General features: G+C 44.4%; 1 protein-coding gene across 5 annotated transcripts in view; it reads right to left on the bottom strand.

The window, feature by feature from the left end:
* The window catches only part of EXTL3 (exostosin like glycosyltransferase 3), a 260,320-nt gene that overhangs the window by 136,944 nt on the left and 101,796 nt on the right, over positions 1-21,580 (bottom strand). The window contains exons 2-3 of one of the 5 annotated variants that reach the window (XM_075063583.1): positions 10,520-10,681; positions 6,125-6,226 (exon numbers count right to left, since the gene is read on the bottom strand). The exons of the other annotated variants lie outside the window; for them this stretch is intronic. The gene's annotated coding sequence lies outside the window, so the exon portion shown is untranslated. The remainder of the gene's footprint in view (positions 1-6,124; positions 6,227-10,519; positions 10,682-21,580) is intronic. 5 annotated transcript variants of the gene reach the window in all.

Here is a 21,580-nt window from a genome sequence, read left to right as displayed (position 1 = left end):
CCCCACACAAACAATGCAGCTTCCTTCCAGCCTAAGGTCACACTAACTGCAGTTTCTATCTTCTCCTTGCAGGAAACACGCTGAAACAATTCAGGATATTTATGTCAACGGAGTGAAAGAGAGGCAATGTAATCTCAGACAAGGCACTGGTTTGGGGGCCAAGAGTCCTGAGTTCTATTCCCAGCTCTTTAATTGACCTGCTATGTGATTTGGGCCAAGACACTTCTCTAAGTGCCTCTGCTCCCCCACTGATAAAATGGGGACAAATGTTACTTTTCCTCCTTTGTAAAGCACTATGAAATCTATAGGCAGAACAACTCTACATAAGAGCCCATTATTACTGCTTCACTATAAGCAGAGGGTTTCATTGTGCACCTCAGAGTAAACCAGGGACTCAGAAAGTAGCATCAATCCCCAAGTCTTATTGACCATTCATTTCCATTGTACGTTGCTAAAAGGTACATTGGGTGGGCTCTTTAAATAAAAGCACTGCTGCACAACTAGCAACCACAGCAAAAAGAACACATTCCTGTTAATTCCTGCCTACTGCAAACCCCAGGACTCAGCTAGTCCAGCACAATAACCCCAATTACAGATATTTAATGCAGTAATTTCAAACCCATTTAACGTTATGAACCTCCATCCCTCCCAAATAAGTAATCTCAGAACAACCGAGTTAAAGGTGATTGGGTTGAGGCACATAATAGGAATGTTAAATACTGTGATTACATGAACGGAAAGGTGGAGGAAGTTTCCAGGTAATTCCTATACACTCAGAACAAGAGGATTCTTAGTATTTATCATCGATATTTCAATAGTGCCAAGAGAACTCTGTGTCAGGGCCCCCTTTACACTACATGCTGTGCAAAAAGAAAAAGGAGACCCTGCAACAGACGGCTTACAATCAAAATCGCAAGAAGACACAACAAATAAGCATCACACACAATGAAAGGATAAGCTGAGAGGGAAAAGACAAGGGAGAGAATAAAAACTGACTGCTGGAGAAGTTCTGCGTTGGACAAACGGGTATCCCACCTGTGGCAGGGCTAGGGTAAAACCCCTTGAATGCCCTGCCAAAAGGCTAGCCAAGCCCTATTTTCTGGGAGGGAAGCCAGGTGCAGGGGCCCGGGCAGCCAGCTGAGAGCCCAGCTGCAGGCCCTAATGAGGGCCAGCTCACAGCAATGACTGGAGCTAAGTAGAGACAGTTGGGCTGAGCTTTCTCCAGGCTATAAAAGGTCTGGAGAAAACTCAGTCAGGAGGCTAGCCTGGGAGGGGATAGGAAGCTTATATCTCTGTCTCCTCACCAAAGGCAGGGAGCCGCACGGGCCAGGAGATCCTGGGAAGGGTCTGACTCGGGATAGCTGTTGCACTGTAAATAAAGACACAAGGGTAAAGCACTGAAGAAGGTATGGGGACTCTTTATTTAACCAGCCAACACAGGGCACAGGCTAGAGAGGGTGCAGACCTGTGCGGAGCCTGTGACACCACCTCTCCTGCAGGACAGGAGCATCTTTTCCAGGAACTCACTGCTTTACCACAGAACTCACCATGCAGGGCACGAGGTCAGACAGGTGGCACTTCAAGGCTAGAGACTCTGCATGCACCTGAGACACTTTAAAAGTTACCATATATGCTCCTGTATAAGGTAAGACAGTTACACTAATATTTAAGGTACATGATAGCAGGGTAGCTTCACCTACCAGGTTTATGACGGCACCATCTGCTTTGGGTTTGCGTCTGCTTATTTCCTGTTATGGAGAGCACTGGAGTTTGTAGGCCAAACAGGAGACCTCACTGTAAACCTAGGGCAAACAACCCTTCCATTGACCGACGGCACAAGCCTCAACTGTTCCAGGTCTCAGGGCGTCACAGTCTGACCATTCACAACAGTTAAGCTTATTCTTTAATGTATACACACAAACCTTGCACTTGCTATTGTCCAAGAGCCACAATCCGCAGCCCTTATCTGTGTGCATCATGTTACAGACAAATGAAATTTAGTGCCGTGAGGCAGTAGCTGCAGCTCTAAGTGCAGGTTGGTAACACCGTGCTCGGTTTATTAGGATTTCCTGCTTTTGAAGCTGTATAAACAATTGAATTTTTAATTTAGTTTCAAGGAAACGTTACTTGCCAATATATTTAGAGAAGAAACTTTAGGAGGAAAGGGCCCCAAGTCCTCAGTGCAGCAGATCCCTCCCTCAACCCAGCCATCCAGCTGCAGGATGCTGTTACCAAAGTGACACATCTTTAAGCATGCGTGCAAGCCCAAGGCACCGTACAAATAACATCCATCCCTTTCTAGGGTACCGCACAGTTTAATAGCTAAGGCAGCCTAAAAGGACAGGACAGTAACAAACTGATGGACGTAAGGTAGAAGCTATGAGGAAACTGAGGCAGAGAGCAGATAAGTGCCCACGGCCGCAGAGGAAGTCAGTGGCAGAGAAAGAGATTAAAATGTAGGAGTCCCTTGTTCATAGTGTTGTGCCCAAACCCCTAATGTGACCTTCGTTAGACTAAGTCAATGGGTGCTGCTGGGGCAAAACATTAGCTGAGTCTGGAAATTCCAGAGGCAATGAGAAGAATCCATGCCATTCAGCTGCCAGGTTATTTGCTTCTGAACTGAGCACACACAGGAGCATGGCAGAGACATGGCTCATTGCTCTAACACGTGTCCCTCCACAAGGGTTCAGACATCTGTGCTTCAGCACAAACTAATGTTCTCCTCCCTCTCCTCCTCGCTGCCCAGAGGGACAAGAGTCCTGGTGACTGATTTCTGAGCAAGATGGGGATCATTATTGCAGAGAAAATGAAGAGCTCCTCTCTCTTCCCCCCACAATGCCCAGTGCGCTCAGAGAGCTGAAGGCCATTGCATAGGTACCATCTGGCTATGCTGCCAAAGACACTGTGTTAAGGACAGGCTCCTTCGTGCCTGGGCATAGCTGCAACAGAAGGAAACAAAAAACGTCTTTCAGTCACTGCAGCAGCAGGAGGCACTGCCACTGATTCTCACAGCTGTGATTCTGGAGCCCCATGGCTCTGCAGAGGAAGTCGGGTAGGCAGAGCTATCCCTGGACACTTCACTGAGAATGCTCTGCAGGGGGCGGAGCATGGTCAGGGAAGACATGCAATAACAGTTTCCTTGCTATTCTAGCATCTTGGGACTCCAAACCCCACAGGAATGGGGGGAAGGTAGGGGGTAATTAACTGGGAGTAACAGGGAAACTTAATATAATGCTCACTCTAGCCCCTTAAGCTTCCCTAGATTCTAGCAATGGAAGAGACTCACCAGAGCATCCTCCTACAGCTAGGCTAGGCCAGCAGTACAGGCTCTTGTCTAGTTTTAAATGTCACCAGCAACACAGCATCTCCTGGAAGATTATTTCAGAAGCAAACAGATTTCAGTGTTAGGATGTATTCAAAGAGGAAACTCATAATTTGGCTGCAGCTCTTTGAAGATTTGTGGCCACAGCAACATTACTATAATCTACACTGCATGAAACAAAAGCTACTCTCACCATGTTGCTCCCCACCCCCTCCGTTTTGCCAGCAATGCCAGCCCTGAATGCCCATTTGCCCACTTCCTCTCCAGGTGCCTCCGTGCTTTCTTCCACAACAAACCCCTTGCATGTGGAATGCACGCCTTGAATGCTTTTGCCTCATTCAGCTCCCCCATCCAGACCCACCTCAGCTGCAGCGTCCCCAGGAAGTCAGCCACCTGAAGGGCACTCTGGAAAAGCTGATTATCTTGATAACGAATAATAAATGAGTAACACTTTTCATGATCTGGACCTATCACACTATGCCAGGGGTTGGCAACTTTTCAGAAGCGGTGTGCCGAGTCTTCATTTATTCACTCTAATTTAAGGTTTTGCGTGCCGGTAATACATTTTAATGTTTTTAGAAGGTCTCTATAAGTCTATATATTATATAACTAAACTAGTGTCGTATTGTAAAATAAACAAGGTTTTCAAAATGTTTAAGAAGCATCATTTAAAATGAAATTAAAATGTTGATCTTACGCCGTCGGCCCGCTCAGCCCACTGCTGGTCTGGGATACTGTTCACCTGGGACCTCTGCCCCCAACTGCCCCCCAGGACCCCACCCCCTATCTAAGCCTCCCTGTTCCCGGACTGGACCCTACCCCCTTACCTGTCCCCTGACTGTCCCAACCCTTATCCACACCTGTGGTAATCTAGCCGTCCAGTCCCAGACCTGGACTTTAGTGTCCACCAGTCTGGTCCTGTCCCAAACCTGGACTTTTGCGTCCAAAGTTTGGGGGCTTACCTGAAACTCCCCCAAGCTCAAACCAGTCTTGGCTATTCTTCGCTGCTCACCGATCAGATTAAATCTATGGGGCCTGATCCCCCCTTCCTCCCTCTGTGTCCCAACCCTCCTTGGTGGGACACCCAGATTCCCAATCCCTTGGATGCTAAAGCAGGGGAAAATAACCCTTCCCCCTCCTTATCAGGCTTGCCTCGCGGCAACCTGTGTGACCCAAAAACCAGCTTTTCTGCTTCCCTCAGGACAAATGGAGATGCAAATACCCACAGCTGGCTCTGCCACCCCCCTTGCTCCAGAACGAGGAAAACTGTAACCACCAGAGAACAGAGAGATTCTTCGTCTCTTTCCCGTAGTCTGCTCTTTCCCTGGACCAAATAGGAAAATAGCCCACAGCCTGGCTTTTCCCTTGCCTCCCTGAAAGAACTTTCACAAGGTTAACAAGAAACTTTATAGAAAAAAAGAAAGAAAATATAAAACAATCCATGCATTAAGAACTCAATACAGGCTCTTGCCTTATAAGAAATATAAAAAACAGTCTGATTTAAAGATAGCCCCAATTTAAACCACCGCACAACAAATTAACATACAGGTAAATAACCCCAAAGGACCAATCATGCTGAAATTACTTTGCGTTCCTGGTACTTACAGAAGGTTTAGAGAAATATTACGAGAGGAATAGAGAAAGAACTTGTGTCCTTCTAGCTGAAGAAAAACACAAAGACCCCGAGATAACAATTCCCCCCCTGACTTTAAACAATCCATTCTCTGATTGGTCCTTCGGTCAGGTTGTTCGGTTTACCCTTCAGTAAAGAAACTTAACCCTTACTAACCTATCATTTATGCAACACCCCCATCCCCAAACAGACCCCAGGACTCATGTCCCTCCACCGCTCCCCCCCCTGACAGGAACATCAGAACTTCGACCCATCCAACCCCACCCCCCACTCCTTGCCTGCCCCAACCTCCGAAACCACCTGCCTCCTGAGAGGACCTCCAACTCCCAACTCATACAACCCCCCAGCTCCTTGTCCCGGACCACCCCCCCAGAGACCCCCCACCCTAACTGCCCCCAGGATCCTCCTTGCTCCCGGTCCCTTGACTGCGCCTGACCCCGATCTACCCCCTTTCCCCTCCACAAAACCCAGACTCTCATGCCCCATCCAACCTCCCCTTCTCCCTAACTGCCCCCTCCAGAGACCTCCACCCCCAGCTACCCCGCCCATCCCAACCCCTCATCCAACCCATTCTGCTCCCTGCCCCCTGACTGCCCCCACCCCTTATCCAACACCCCCAGTCCTAGGCCCTTAACCTTGAGGCTCCACGTAGAGCCAGACACGCTGCCCCGCAGGAGAGCACAGCCCTGGCCCTCAGAGTGCCGCGCGTGGCGGTGGCAGAGCTCCAGTTGACCAGGGAGCGTGTCTGCCTCCCCGCGGAGCCAAACGCTGCCCCGTGGGAGCGCGCAGCCCCAACCCCCAGAGCGCTGCGTGCAGCAGCAGGGCTCCAGGGGAGGGGAGAAGGCAGGGGAGAGGCCGGCAGCTTGCTGCGTTTGGCCCCGTGCTCCGGCCCTGGAGCACGGACCCTGCGGCTTGGAGTGCCCGGAGAGTGGGGCCATTTGCCCACCCCGTGCGCACGGCTATGCTTCTGCTCCCTGCCCCCGCGGGCAGGATTTTTAATGCCATGCTGGAGTCCCGGCAGGCTCCAGCGTGCCATTAAAAATTGACTCGCATGCCATCTTTGGCACGCATGCCATAGGTTGCCGACCCCTGCACTATGCACACACCTGGCCCATGCTTTTCTTCCTCCTCCCTCCAATGGTTTGTTACACTCACTTGCTCCATCTTACCTCAAATTTGATTGTAAGCTCTTTGGGCAGGGGCTGTCTCTTATTGTGTCTTTTCAGTGCCTAGCATAATGGGGCCCTGATCTCCGCTGGAGCCTTTAGGCGCTACCATAATAAAAACAAAATCAATTAAAATACTGAGCAATGAAGCTAACAAGCTGTTTGCCTGCACCCTGTTCCATCTGCCTCCAATCACCGAAGTGCATCTGGTGAGAAGAGCTGCACACTGAACTTAGGAAGACGCTCGTGGTAATGCTGTCACTATTTTTAACTTCACGGGTCAGCAGCAGCATTTGGGCTTCCTGCTCCCAGACAAAACGTCTGGATTCTATAAAATCATTCAAACATTTTCCCACAATTCAGATTTTAATAAGGGAAATGGGAAGGAGGGGGAAACAGTTTCCTTTCCAAATTAGTAACAAGGGGCACAGGGCTGCAGTAATTCTGCATCCAGGATGGCCCAGCAGAGGTGATTATGTTCTGCCCACTTGTTCGTGCAGTTACATTTGGATACACTATAGGAGGAAATCTCACACAGTGGTTTAAGCAAGGAACAGGGAGTCAGATGATCTGAGTTCTAGTCTAAGCTCTGCCACAGACTTGCCATGTAGCCACCAAGCTTCCTCTGGGACATACTAGGAACAGTTCCTGAGATAGAGGAAGCATTTTTTTTCCTCCCAACTGGGAAAGCGGGTGCTCGTCTCTCTTCATCCACAAACAGGGAAACTCTACGAGCTTCTCCTGAAATCCCCAGTCACTACTTTCCAAAAAATACTCAAGCGCCACAATGTCTTTCCCTCACCAATCCACAACACAGCTAGAATAGAGGAAAAGGCTGAGTGTTTTATAGCAGGCAGAAGACTGTAAATGTGGGAACTAACCACATCTGGTGCTCAAGTGGCTGTAAGAAAGAGGTATGTTTTGGGGACGGGCATAGCTGGAGCCATCAGAATTTCAGTCATCTGCTAGATGACTGATCTGTCAGTCGGGGTCTCAAACCATGCCCCCCAGCTGGTCTGATCTGTTCCAGGGGAGACACCAATTCTGGAACCTCATGAGCTCTACAGCTGCCTACCTGAATAAAGATCTTTCAGAGGAAGAGGGGACACTTCTGTAGCTCAGACACAGTGGAAACAAGCTCAGCAAGACAAAAAAAAGAGTTGTCAGGGCTCCCTGGACACATCTGACCCCTTTAGAATCTTACGCCCTTTTCATATGCTCAGCACCCAGGTATTTCAGTGCCTGGCACTCTAAAAATACCATAACAGCAGACTACTGTATTCCATAGGAGTAGTATGCAGCAGCCATCTGTTAAGTGCCAGTGTTCCAATGGAACAAGAGCGCTTTAGCACGTACGCAAGGAAGCAGTGCAGGTGTATTTTGCCCTATGTATGTTGGAAAACAACAAAAGGACTGAAGGTAAATAATCTACTACAATCAACATACCACACAGACTATAGTGAGAGATTGTGCCACACACACTCAAAGAAACTGCAGAACCACCTGATCAACATCCTATAAAGCAAACAGGAGAAGATCAAGAATGAGCTCTCAAAACTGGTGTCATAAACAGATAGCTAAGGGTTAATGTTTCTTTTACCTGTAAAGGGTTAACAAAGGGAACCACACACCTGACCAGAGGACCAATCAGGAAACCGGATTTTTCAAAGCTCAGGGAGGGAATTTTTGGGTGTGTGTCTTTTGTCTGTGTCTCTGTTCTGTGCTCTCTCGGCTATGAGAGTGATTTCTATCTCCAGGCTTTTCTAATCTTCTGTTTCCAAGTGTAAGTACAAAAGGTAGAAGACAATAGGTTTTTATATTGTTTTTGTATTTACATGTGTGTAGTTTGCTGGAATGTTTTAAATTGTATATCTTTTTGGATAAGGCTGTTTATTCATTTTTCTTTTAAGCAATTGACCCTGTATATTGTCAACCTTGATACAGAGACCAGTTTTATGTCTTTTTCTTTCTTTTTATATAAAGCTTTCTTTTTAAAACTTGTTGGATTTTCTTTTCTAGTTGAGGCTCAGGGGGATAGGAATCTCTGTGCCAGGGTTACGGTCTCTCTCAGGGAAAGACTGGGAGGGGGAAATCTCTTTGTGTCAGAGTTGCAAAGCTTACCTTTGCAGGGACTCTGACTGAGGGTGAAAGAAACTGGATCTCTCTGTTTTGCATTTCAAGGAATTGAAATAGGGTGATCGTCCAGGGCCATCCAGGGAGGGGAAGCCTGGGAGGAAATAAAGAGGAGACAAGGGGAGGGGGTTATTTCCCTTTGTTGTAGACTCAGGGCATCTGAGTCTTGGGGTCCCCCAGGGAAGGTTTTGGGGAGACCAGAGTGCGCCAGACACTGGAATCTGGCTGGTGGCAGCGCTATCAGATCTAAGCTGGTAATTAAGCTTGGAGGTTTCATGCAGGCACCCACATTTTGGACGCTAAGGTTCAGAATTGGGACTTATGCTTATTAACAACTGGAGACTCTCATAAAAAAAACCAACATTCCACACAAACTTCTTCATGGCTGGACTTTACAAAAACTAGACAAGCCATTTATAACACACACTTTGCTTCTCTACAGAGGAAAAAGGACACTATCTAAACTCCTACATGCCACCAGGGGCCACAAGAGTGGTTCCCTTAACTTACCCATCAATATTGTGACTCTATTCAGCTATACTCTTAGCCCAGCAGAAGAGTCTGTCCTATCTCGGAGCCTCTCCTTCTGCCCTACCCCTCCCCCAAACATGATACAGTTCTGTGGTGACCTAGAATCCTACTCTCGCCATCTCCAACTCAAGGAATATTTCCAACACACCATTCAACAGCAAACTAACCCACAGAAACCTTCCTACCAATGCTATAAAAAGAAGGATTCTGCATGGACTCCTCCTGAAGATTGAAACAACAGACTGGACTTCTACATTGAGTGCTTCCACCAACAACCACGGGCTGAAATTGTGGAAAAGCTGCATCACTTGCCCCACAACCTCAGCCGTGCAGAATACAATGCCATCCACAGCCTCAGAAACAACTCTGACATTATAATCATAAAGGCTAACAAAGGAGGTGCTGTAGTCATCATGAATAGGTTGGAATATGAATGAGAGGCTGCTAGCCAACTCTCTGACATCATATTCTACAGGGCATAACCATCAGTGGAATCAGAGGGTAACCAAAAGAATCTGCACCGTCTGCTCAAGAAAATCCCTGAAGAAGCACAGGAACAAATCTACACAGACACACCCCTAGAGCCCCAACCAGAGGTATTTTATCTGATACCCAAGATCCATAAATCCAGGAATCCTGGACAATCCATCATCTCAGGCATTGGCACCCTGACAGCAGGATTGTCTGGCTACATGGAATAAACTGACACAAATAAGACATCAAGAATTATAACATTCAAGAATCACTAGGAGAACACATCAATCTCCCTGGACACTGAATAACAGATAGCTCAGTGGTTTGAGCATTGGCCTACTAAACCCAGGGTTGAGAGTTCAATCCTTGAAGAGGCCATTTAGGGATCTGGAATAACAATAATAGTTGGGGATTGGTCCTGCTTTGAGCAGGGGGGGTTGGACTAGATGACCTCCAGAGGTCCCTTTCAATCCTGATATTCTATGAACAGACTTAAAAGTGGCAAAGAGTTCTGTGGCACCTTAATAGGCTAACAAACGTATTGAAGCATGAGATTCACCCACAAAAGCTCATACTCCAATACATTTGTTAGTCTATAAGGTGTCACAGAACTCTTTGCTGCTTTTACAGATCCAGACTAACACGGCTACCCCTCTGATACTAGACTTAAAAGTGGCAATTCTTCAATAAAAAAAATTAATTGAGAAACTGCAGAATTGGAATTAATGTGCAAACTGGACACCCATCAAATTAGGCCTGAATAAAGACTGGGAGTGGATGGGTCACTAAGAAAAGTCGTTTTCCCTCTGCTGATACTCATGCCTTCTTGTCAACTGTTGGGAATTGATAACATCCACCTTGACTGGACTGACCTCGTTAGCACTACAAAAGTAATTTTTCCTGTATTGACATTCATCCCTTCTTGTCAACTGTTGAGAATAGGCCACTTCCACCTTAACTGAATTGGCTGCATTAGCCTGAGCTCCACTTGGTAAGGCAACTCCCATCTTTTCATGTGCTGTAATATACATACTGCTTCCTGTATTTTTCACTCCATGCATCTGATGAAGTACGTTTTTAGCCCACGAAAGCTTATGCCCAAATAAATTTGTTAGTCTCTAAGGTGCCACAAGGACTCCTCGTTGTTTTTACTGTAATTTAAGAAGATGTGGTGCAGCTTCTCCTGGACCACATTTCAGCATGAAGACATACGGCAGTCGCATCCAAGAAGTAATGCATGCTTGAACTCACAGTAAACACCTTACCTGAAAATCAGGTTTCTGCAACGTGAATCCAGCTTCTGACCAGTCAGATAGCTGTGATCACCAATGAGAAAATTTAATCTGGGTGCTTTCAGACTCCTTCACAACCACCTTCTTGCTCAGCTCTCACAGCGCATCCTTGGACGATCAACAGGGTCAGCTAAACACAAAAACAAAGACTTCTTTAATTGTGGCGTATTATTTGTGGTTGATGAACTTGGAACCAAAGCATTTCAAATCAGGCAACTCCAGCCCTATGCAATATATCTATGCGCTCCAAAGTCTACTGGTGCATAAGAGCCACTGTCTGTGTACTCAATTACTCGATGACAGCTTACTCCCTTTCCTTTATTTTCTGGAGCATAAATGCAACAAGGTAACTGCGTGCAACAAATGTACTCAACACGAAGACGTTCAAGCTCACAAGCACTTCTGCTTCTTCTATGTTTCACATAAAGTTTGGCGATGCCTGCACTCCCCAATCAATCAACGTATCAACCACACAGATGAAAGTCATTTAACTTTAACTGCTACTACTTGACTGATCGCCTCCACTATGCTCGATTGTGATACATAACCACCCACTGCACACAGGAACCACACCAAGCTTGTAAGATTTCATATCTACTTCCTCATTTTATTCAGCTCAAACTCAGAGTGGTCCAAGAATGAGCTCTTAAAAAGACAAAAACGGACGTGGTACTAATCAAGAGGAGGAAGCCAAAAACATTGACTTGTCTTTGTTATGTATCAGTTTGCAAAAATCCCATGATTCTTTAAAAGGAGGGTTCTGTGAACTCTCTCCCACTTCTCCCTTGACCATCTGCCCTCCATGAGCAAACATCCCACCACCAAGAGGACCTCCCAGCTGACATCAAGAGTCCCAGATCCTGTGAGCAATTCCAGGGTCTTAAGCAAGCAAGGAAATTCTCTCAGTTAAGAAAGTGATCATTTCAAACTTTAAATGGAATTATAATCAAAGTAAAGAGGAAATTATCTTGAACAGTGGTCTTTAAATTTAAAAAAGTAACTTGCGTTAAAAAGCCTTTGTTCCCATATTCTGCTTTCCATGTGGATTTGGCTTAGCCACGGGATTGAATTTTACTTAAAGACAGCGATCATTTATACAGTGCAATGATTAAATGTAATTGGTGTGTGCCAGGGAGAAAGTACTGTTCCCTCCAACCACTAGAGAACACATTTGTATCTGAGCTCCGTGCTAGGTGCATCCAGCTCTGTAAAAACACTGTACCTTAATCAACCGTAGTATAGCCCTTAACAAGGACCTCAAAGCAAATTCCAATGCCAGTTTTGGACCTCTCTTAGGAGCGATCTCTTTTTTAAGAGGTTGCAAGTTTGAGACTTCGGAGGTTAAAAGCCAGTTACAAACAAGTTAAAATGGACAACGTACTTCAAAAAAAAAAAAAAATCTTCATTTGTTCACAGAAACAAAGCGCACAATTTTCTCCTCTCTGAAATCCTCTTGTGGTCTTAACATTTATTTTTAAAAATAAAACAGTCCTTTGATTTAAAAAATGCGGTCTAGAAATGGAGACATAAGATACTTTTTGATCTGATTTCAACATTATTCTGATAATTGCACCAAAGTAGCCCATTTCTTTTGATGCTACAAACTTTGATGCTGAGGACTATTAATTTATGTTTGGACCAGTCCTCCAGACCTTCTGCACGGTAGACCATTTTCTCGTAACTGGTCTCAGCTTGCTGCAGTGAAACCTAAACTCATTAGACCCCTTTGATCAAAAACACTTTTTTTTTTTTTTTTTAAAAAGCACATTAAGCAATGACTAAAGGCCAAAAAGGAGGAGTTGTGATACGAGGAAATAAATATTTGAAGAGTAAACAGCGAGCAGAGACAGGAATGTGGGGAATGACAGAAATAATTATATGAAATTTGGAAAGGGAACACAAGTCTGATTTATTAGGAAATGTGTCCAAAAAGTTAGAGCTGCAGACTGTAGCACAGTCTTCAAAAGGAAGAAGATGAAGCCCATATTTTTTTTAGTGGTGGCCAAAACAATAGTAAATGTAACAGAACAATACAACTGAGATTAGGGTTCCATCACGCTAGGAGCTGTATAAACACATAGCTTAGAACCTAAACAGACAAGTAAAAAGATAAGAAAGTGAATAGAGGCACAGAGAGGTGCGTGCCCAAGGACTAGAACCTACGTCTCCTGGGTCCCAGTCCAGTAGATTACTGACAGAAACACAGTACCTCAATGGGCCCTAGATGTACAAGATGCTCTCTGTTTGGAAGAATCTACAATCTAGGTTAGATACAATATGAAATGAGACAGACAGCTTACAGCAATCAAGGGTGGGAGAGAGAGAGAGAGAGAGATAAAAGGGAAGGTGAGAAAGCTCATCCTTTTCGGGAGGTGCACAGCATGTTATCGTCACTTTTAAAAGTTTTCCTTATTTCAGAATCGTGAGGAGTCACAGGGAGAGAATGGGTCAACAGAGCCTTTTCCATAGCTAGTCTCTATAAGTATGTCTACACTGCAATTAAAAGAGCAGAATACCACATGCAGACAGGAACATGCTTGTACCACTACATCTTTAAAAAAGGGCACAAGCCTTTTAGGAATTTGCATACCAAACATTAAACAAAACCTTTGCACACTGGATGTTAAACAGAACGTTTGAACTCCCTGGACTGCTGCCTAGAACTGTCACTGAATTCTCCACTACATGCAGCAGCTTATTTCTAAGGGATCAGACAGGAGCAATACCTCTCAGCTTTTAGAGCCAAACTTGCACCTTCTGATGGAAGGTAAGGAGTTGTGGAACCTGAGGAGGTTGCGAAGGCTAGGACTATAACAGAGGTTAAAAGAGAACTAGATAAATTCATGGTGGCTAAGTCCATTAATGGCTATTAGCCAGGATGGATACGGAATGGTGTCTCTAGCCTCTGTATGTCAGAGGATGGAGATGGATGGCAGGAGAGAGATCATTTGATCATTCCCTGTTAGGTTCACTCTCTCTGGGGCATCTGGCATTGGCCACTGTCAGTAGACAGGATACTGGGCTAGAAGGACCTTTGGTCTGACCCGGTACGGCCGTTCTTATGAGCACATCATTTGCTTGTCGGAGAAGGGACAGAAATCGAGTGACCCCTGCACCTCCCCATGAAGGTCCCTGCAAAGAGGCCACCGTCAGTACTCACTAGAAAATAGCTCATGTTTTGAGGGAAATCTCAAAGAAAATCTCAACTGCCTCTTAATGTTGCAGCAGTTCAAGACTCTACAATGCAGTGTATTGTAGGACACAGTCTTGAGTAGCAGCATGGACCAGTGGACCAAGAATGGTGCTGTGAGCCTTGAGGTACTGAATTCTAATCCCACTTCTGTCACTTTGGAAAGTCACAGGATGCATGACTTAGTTTCCATATGGCTCATTCTTCCTTATTCCGCAGGATTGCTGCAAGGAATAACATGCAAAGCACTCTGAAAAGGCTGAGCATTATACAGGTGCTACATATCCAAAGCCCTTCATTTTTAGTTTTTATTTTGTTTAAAATTTCCTGGAAATTTCCTGGTGTTTATTCCAAAAATTAAACAGGCAAAAATCAGTGAAAATTTAATAGTCTTCTAGGTAAACAGCAACATTAAATTTGGAGAGCAGGAAGACAGGGAAAAAAGGCAATAGATAGAGAAAAGTAACAAATGTCAAATGGAAAAGCAGTTTAATGCTGTAGCTTATTTTATGAACTGTACATTAACAGTATGCACATGTATGCACATGCATGCTTCTGCATGCATCTTCCACGATATTGCCTTATCCTAACAGATGGCCTCACATTTATACGTCAACTAATTCATTATTCACATAAACATAGCTACCTGATGTACTGTACTGGATTAACACAGTCAATATTTTCATGTAGACTCACGGACTAAGGTGAGAAGGGACCATCATTATTATCTGATCTGACTTCCTGCACATTGTAGGCCATAGAACTTCACCCACTCATTCCTGTAACAGATCCCTAACCTCTGGCTGAGTCACTGAAGTCCTTAAATCATGAGAGTTCAGTGCTTACACTAGTTTACACCTGCAAGTGACCCATGCCCCATGGTGCAGAGTAAGACAAAACACACTCTGGGTCTCCGCCAACCTGACCCCGGGAAAATTCCTTCCTGATCCCAAATATGGCAGTCAGTTGGACCCCGAGCATTTTGGCCTGGACAGAATTCTCTGTAGTGATCGAAGCCCTCCCCATCTAGTGTCCCATCACCAGCCGTTGGGGATATTTGCTACTAGCACTCGTAGATGCGCTACATGCCATTGTGGACAGTCTCATCATACCATGCCCTCCATGAATTTATCAAGCTCAGTCTTGAAGCCAGTTAAGCTTTTTGCCCCTCACTGTTCCTCTTGGAAGGCTCTTCCAGAGTTTCACTCCTCTGATGATTAGAAACCTTCATCTAGTTTGAAGCCTAAACTTGTTGATGGCCAGTTTATATCCATTTGTGCTTCTGTCCACATTGGCACTTAACTTAAGTAACTCCTCTCCTTCCCTTGTATTTATCCCTTTGATGCATTTATAGAGAGCAATCATATCTCCCCTCAGCCTTCCTTGGGTTGGCTAAACAAGCCAAGCTCTTGGAATGGTCCAAAATAACCACCTCTAAAAAAAAAACCAAACAGCGGCTTTTATAAAACTTTGGGAATTTTATAGGGAAAAAAAAGTAGTTAAACTGAAGACAAATGGCCTTGTGCACATCATAACAGACACCTCTTTTGCCTTGGATCCAAATATTCCCATCCTCTTTCCCCTCCGTAACTACTTTTCTGTTCCCATCATCTCTCTTCACTGTGTAGCAGGCCAACAGTCATTCACCCCACGCCATCATTAGACCATAGACTACGTTTCACGAAGCTCTGGAAATGTCCCATCCAGGACATTTAATAAGCATTGAAAAACACCTGCAATACAGGGGAATAAAGTTATCACCAAGGAAAAGAAAAGACACAAAACTCCATGTGTTAACAATGCCTGTGAGCTGTGACCGTCATTGCCCTGGTCCACAGATCTTTTAACATCAGCACCTACAAAAAACACTGAATATTATGGTTCACTTTTATGGACCACCACTAGGTGGGGCACAGAGTTGTCTTTTATGCACCCCGGGACTTCCTCATGTCCTGAACTCATGGGAACAGGAGGGGGAAATCAACACAAGATTCCAATTGTAGTAACTAAATAACTAATCAAAAGTATAAAATAAAATTCATATATAAAATCAAAATAAATCAAATCAAATTAATCTAATCATCAAGTTGACTGAACCACATAAAATAAACCAAAAATTCTTTGTAAGATTTTTCTAATAATTTGAGAAAGGAGCAGTCTTGGTTTATCCATCAGCCCCAAAATAACAGGGCACTATCAATCACAGTGCTAGCCAATATATCTACATTCCAGCTTAATGCCTGATACAGGGAGCATCAAATCACTCCCAGGTTGAAGCTGATGTTGGGCCAACTCTGAGGACAAATAAGGTTGCCTGTCCAAATTATAACTTTGTAACATATAGGCAACAATTCCTTCTCCCCACCCAACCATAGGGCTACATAACATATTCCAATTCAATTCAAATGATACAGCTCATTACATTCAAAATTCAAATGCAAATTTTAGATGAAAGCAACAAGATTTCTCAGGGAAAACATACAACTCCTAACCGTAAAATATACGCTTGGGTGATATTTTTAGATCATGTGGCTATTTAACCTATAGCTGTTTCAAGTGTTTGAGACATTATTTAATGTTGAAATGGGTTCCTGTCTGCATCCTGTATCACTTGCCAGACCGGTATTGCCCTGGCCTCTTCTTTTGTCATTCAGTATTGGACCCATTCTACAACAATATGCATTACCTCACCTTTTGGGGGCGAAGCCAGAGACTTTTTGGCACCTGACTCCCCTATTTGGTTTGATACATTGCTTGTGCCAATCAGAGGCGAACACACACAGTTTTGTGGTGTGGCTGTCGGTCCAATGACACTTCTGTGATGTCATATGTTATTTTGGGTTGCTCGCCATAGTGCAGGCCAGCGGTGAGGAGGAAAACTGTGCTCTCGGTGATCTGGTCTGTTCCAGTGGTTATCCGTGTGTATGCGCTGTAACCGCGCCTTGATTACCCGTCGAGCCTCTCTGATCAGCTCAGTGGTTTTCAAATCGGACTTATCTCTCTCTTCTTACCCCTTGTAACTATCCCCAATAAAATTTAAAATTGATTGATTTTAGTTGTGTGTGTGTGTGTGTCTGCAGTCTGCCTCGTGACCCATACTCTCCTTGCATCTCTTACCTATATAGTCTGTTGCCACGTGCAGCCTGGTAAATAACAGGCCTGCATTTTTTTTTGCCCCTGCAAATACGTGGCAATCTACATTTAACAGGTGTCATTCTCAGACAAACTCTGAGTTCTGCACACACGTGCTCGCTACCAGGAATCTACTGGAGTTAAAATAAACGTGCTAGAATGGTAAGGTAAAAATATGTCCTTCTCCTAGTAGAAACTGAAAAAACAAACCCAAAAGATCAATGCTTATGTAGGATGGTTGTCACAACTCTCGCAGATTCATTCAGCTTCATGAAACTGTGTAAGGGTGTGGCACACACCTCTCACAAGCACTGCCTGGCCAGGTATGTGTCTACAACTCTCTCAGGCCTCAGACTGAGTCACACACAGTCCATGTGAATCACAAACAAAGCAGACCCTTTCCGGGGTATCAGTCCAACAAGGCCCTTGTAGTGCCCTCCAAAGTCCTGGCAGGGTCCACGCACCCAGGGCTCCCTCCTTGGCGATGTCTTTCCCTCTCTGGGTCACCCAGCCCTCCAGTTGAGTCATTAACTGTTCAAGTCCCCTTCCGAAGGTGTATCACAATCTAATAAAGTCCAGTATTGCTGACCCTTTTTGGGGGTCTTCAATTCGCTCTCTGAGTGTAAGGCCACTCCCCTGTGGCTGTGGGGGTGGGAGGGAAACTGGGCCCACCCACTACACCCAGGAACCCTATGACTAGCAGCCACGTGCTACTGCATCCCCTTTAACTCTTTACTATGCTACTACAGTTCCCTGGGCCATTTCCCTGCAACCCCAACAGCTTCACCAACATATCACCTTACCTCAGGGCATACAGCAAGTCCCAGCAGCCAGCCAGGAGCTCTCTCTTGCTCCCCTAGTCCCTGCCAACAACTGCTCCGTCTGCACTCCTGTAGCTCCCTCAGCCAGCCAGGAACACCACCCTCCCTCCTCCAGCTTCAGGCAGCAACTGCCTGACTCCAGCTCTGCAGTTTCTTTTATATGGCCCTCCTGAGCCTTTATCGGCTGCTTTATCGGCCACTCTAGGCAGCCTGGAGGACTGCGCTACTACTCCTTTCTGGGCCAGGGTGTAGTAGGACCCTGATGCCTCCAGCAGGGGCCTCTCCCCATGGTACACTCTGTCACACGCTGGTATGTGATTGAAATGGTCAGTTTTCGCAGCTCAACTATTTTAGTGCTGACAGACCTCCTGACTGGCTATGGGACAACTTGCTTGTGGATATAGAATCTTAGATGTGTGTTGCTGGACTCCGAATTGTTTCAGAGCTGGATTTGTGCAGAACCCCATCCTAGCAGAGTTGATGCAGCTCTTCGTGCTTCCATGAGAGAGAAATTCATGAGGGGAAACAGTTTCACAAAAAATGTTAATGTTCTTATTTCCAAGTTCTCAGCGATTTTTCTTCTTTTTTTTTTAATTTTGCACAATAGTTTTTTGTTTTTTAAATTTCTCAGAAACACAGAATTTCTCAGAAACACAGAATTTTTCAGAAATTACTGAAATTTTTCATTTTGGTTTTTGATAAATGAAAACTTTTAACATTTATTATAAAATTTCATAAAGGCAAAAATGAATAATTTTTTGTGGAAAAAAAATTTTTCTCCTAAAAAACCAAGTCTGCTGAAAACCATGCAGTTTCCTCTGCATGCAGAGAGGGAAGGCAGGTGGGATTTCAGGTGATGATATCTTATTATCCACGCAAAGTAAACAGGGCATAAGAATATAAGAATGTCCAATATTTCCCCTCTCCTCACTGTGGAGTATGGCTACCGTTTCAGCTGACAATCACCCTGCCATCAGACAGGCGACCAACCATATTTCCATGGTACTGTGCATATGCAACCATGTGCCTATTAGGGATATATCTCTAAGAGATCTAAGGGGGAGGAGTAGGAATGAGTTGCGTCTGAGTCATTGTTGCCTGGAAGACGCACAATCAGCCCTCCACATCCACAAATTTCTGAATGTTGGGTGTGGTAGTTCTGAGTACGGGCAATAGAGTCCCTTTAGCTAAACTCAGACTCCATGAGGGCAAGCAGTCAGGGAAACTGCTTTAGAAAAGGCCAAGTGCCCTGTGTGGGTTGGGAGAAGTTGAACCACAGGTGCAGAAAGTAGGCTGTTTTGCCCCTACCTCTGAACCATTGTTAACCCTCCACGGGGTTAATTAAAGAAAGCGAAAACTACTTTTTTATTTAATTGTATACTTGGAATGTTGTTTGATTTTAGCCCAACTGTTTTAAATTAAATTGTCTCAACTAGTACGATTCACCAATTTTTCTCTTATTTAAAAGGTGATAATGGGGAAAGAATGACGTATATTTTGCTATTCTCAGTGTGTATTTTTCTTGCAACAGGTATTTTTTTAAATCTATATACTTAAATCAAGTGGTTGGTTAATTGGTTAGCTGACTAGCTAACAGTGATTTCAGCAGAAGAGGAGGAGAGTCTGCCTGGATTCCAGCTGAAGAGTACGACAAGCAAGTGGAGGGAAGATGTTGTTCTAGTCCTTTTGACTGAGCAGACTGTATAGATTTTGGAGATCAAATATTGTAACTGAGATTCAGATAAACTCAACCTCAGCCTTTGGGAACTGAGTTTCTTCTCACTGTATTTCTGTGAGAACTGACCAGTTCAAATATTATCTGTTTTCTTTATTTATGTTTATGTGTAACTGTGAAGATAATGTATCTGGATTATAAAGTAGCCATGTTATGTTGTAGAAATTAAGTTATAATTATATTGGTTTATCACAAGATTTCTTCAAGTTGGTACTTAAGAATTAAGTTAATTTCTTTTGTTCTTTTTTGGACTTGATTGTGGGGAGGTTGATCCTGCACAATCGTTGCTGAAAATCCTTAGTGACCAAATTCAGGGTTTCCAGGTGCTTTTCTGTGGGAGTTGGGGTTTTTAGGCACTGGAAAAGGGTAGTGAAGTAAAATCTAGCTCACCCAAAGATTACATATATATACTTGTAAAGGATTCAGGGATCCTTTGGGGGGAAAAAAGCATTTTATGAAGCAGCATGAATTAATTCCACTTGCATGTTAAGTGCCTGAACTCAGAAGCCAGCCAGTTAGAAAAGAAAGTCCAGTTACAAAGAGTTGGAGCTCAATGGTTCCCCCCCCCCCCTTTAAAAAAAAAAAAAAATAAGGAAACTTTAGAAAAGAAACAGAGAACATTAAGGAATAACTGTTCTCTTTCCAAGTTTGCTGGAGTGCATCAATTCTGTTAAGCTGCAGAGACCACTTAAAGAGTGTGAACTGAATAAATCGTAGTGGATCGGAGAGAACTGGACACAGCAGTGAAGAGAAGGACTGATGTGTCCAGGTTATTTAAGAAAAAAAAAAGTGTCAAGTAGTAAAAGGTCTGCTGAGGGGAAAGCTGGCCAGTGAGAGGCCAAATAGAAATTAGAGTTAGGTGTGACCGAGATCAGCAAAGGCAGGAGTAAATAATTATATAGCACTCAAAAAGTCTAATCAAAAGGAGACTGCAAACAGGGAGAGGCCTTTAGGATAGCAGAACAGTTCAGTGTTTGCAGAATACAAATGAAGAGACATAACCAGACAAAAATCAACAACTGCTGCAAAGAATGGCTGGCTGGTTGAACATCCAAGACAGGCTGCTAGAGAGTATGCACAGCACCCCTCTTTATGAATGATGCCCACATGGGCTACAGGTGAATGATGTACAAGTTGATTTCTGGTCAGCTGGGCAAAGGTAGGGTAAGGGGAAATGCTTGGACAGCAGCTGAAAAGAGAAAAAGGCAGCCAAATGGAGCCATCCCAAAGGGGAAAACCCACAGCAAGACAGCAGATGGGACTGAGGTGGGAAAACATGTTCAGTGGCAAGATCTGTTACAAAAAGAGACCAGGACAAACTGGAAGGAGTTTTTCTTTGCTGCACCATTCTGGTCAAGGAGCCGGAAAGACCAACTGATGAAGAAAGAGCTTGGCTACCAAACAGCTAAAAGAGGAACAACATGACAACAGCTTACAAATATCTGAAGGGAGAAGAATTATTTAGTGTGGTGCACAGAAGCACAGCTTGGAGCGATGGAATTAAAGTTTAAGAGAGAAAACATAGGCTGGACTTCCCTATAGCGAGCTCCATTAGGATGTGGAAGAGTCTCCTAAGGGAAGTGGCAAGTGCCCCATTGTTAAGCACAGTTAAAAAGCAGACTGGATGTTAAAGCCATTAGAGAATGTACTGTAGAGAACAATTTTGCAGTGCGCACAGGAGGTAGAAAAAGTAACCTAAGAAGTCATTCCCATTTCTAATTTCTACAATGCAGTCATTTTTCCATAGCACTGCAGACTATTAATGTTTAGGTTTTGATCAAAAAAAAATTTGCACTTGTATTTCTTATATTTCTCTTCTCTTGCTTTGCTATAAGAACTTTTGTGCAGAAATAGGCTCTTTGAGGATATACCTGCTTGCTAGCGTGCATTATTTATTCCCCCACCTGAGGTTGCTGGTGCTGTCCGAACAAGTTGCCACAGCAGACAATTGTGATATTGCAAAGGGAGGATAAGGTAATCACATGGGAAAGGAACCCAGGAGAGGGGAAGAACACACAGATGCAGAATTGTTTCCAGATGCCAAGCAATGGTTTTCAGAATTTCACACACGAGAGTCAGGAGCTCATAAAAATAAAAAAAGTGAACTGGAAAATTTCACCTGCTAAGTCCTGAGTTCAGGGAAGGGCTCTA

Source organism: Chelonoidis abingdonii, chromosome 3 (assembly GCF_003597395.2).
Source record: "Chelonoidis abingdonii isolate Lonesome George chromosome 3, CheloAbing_2.0, whole genome shotgun sequence".
NCBI classification, from domain to species: domain Eukaryota; kingdom Metazoa; phylum Chordata; order Testudines; family Testudinidae; genus Chelonoidis; species Chelonoidis abingdonii.
This window is presented reverse-complemented; position numbering and strand designations above follow the sequence as displayed.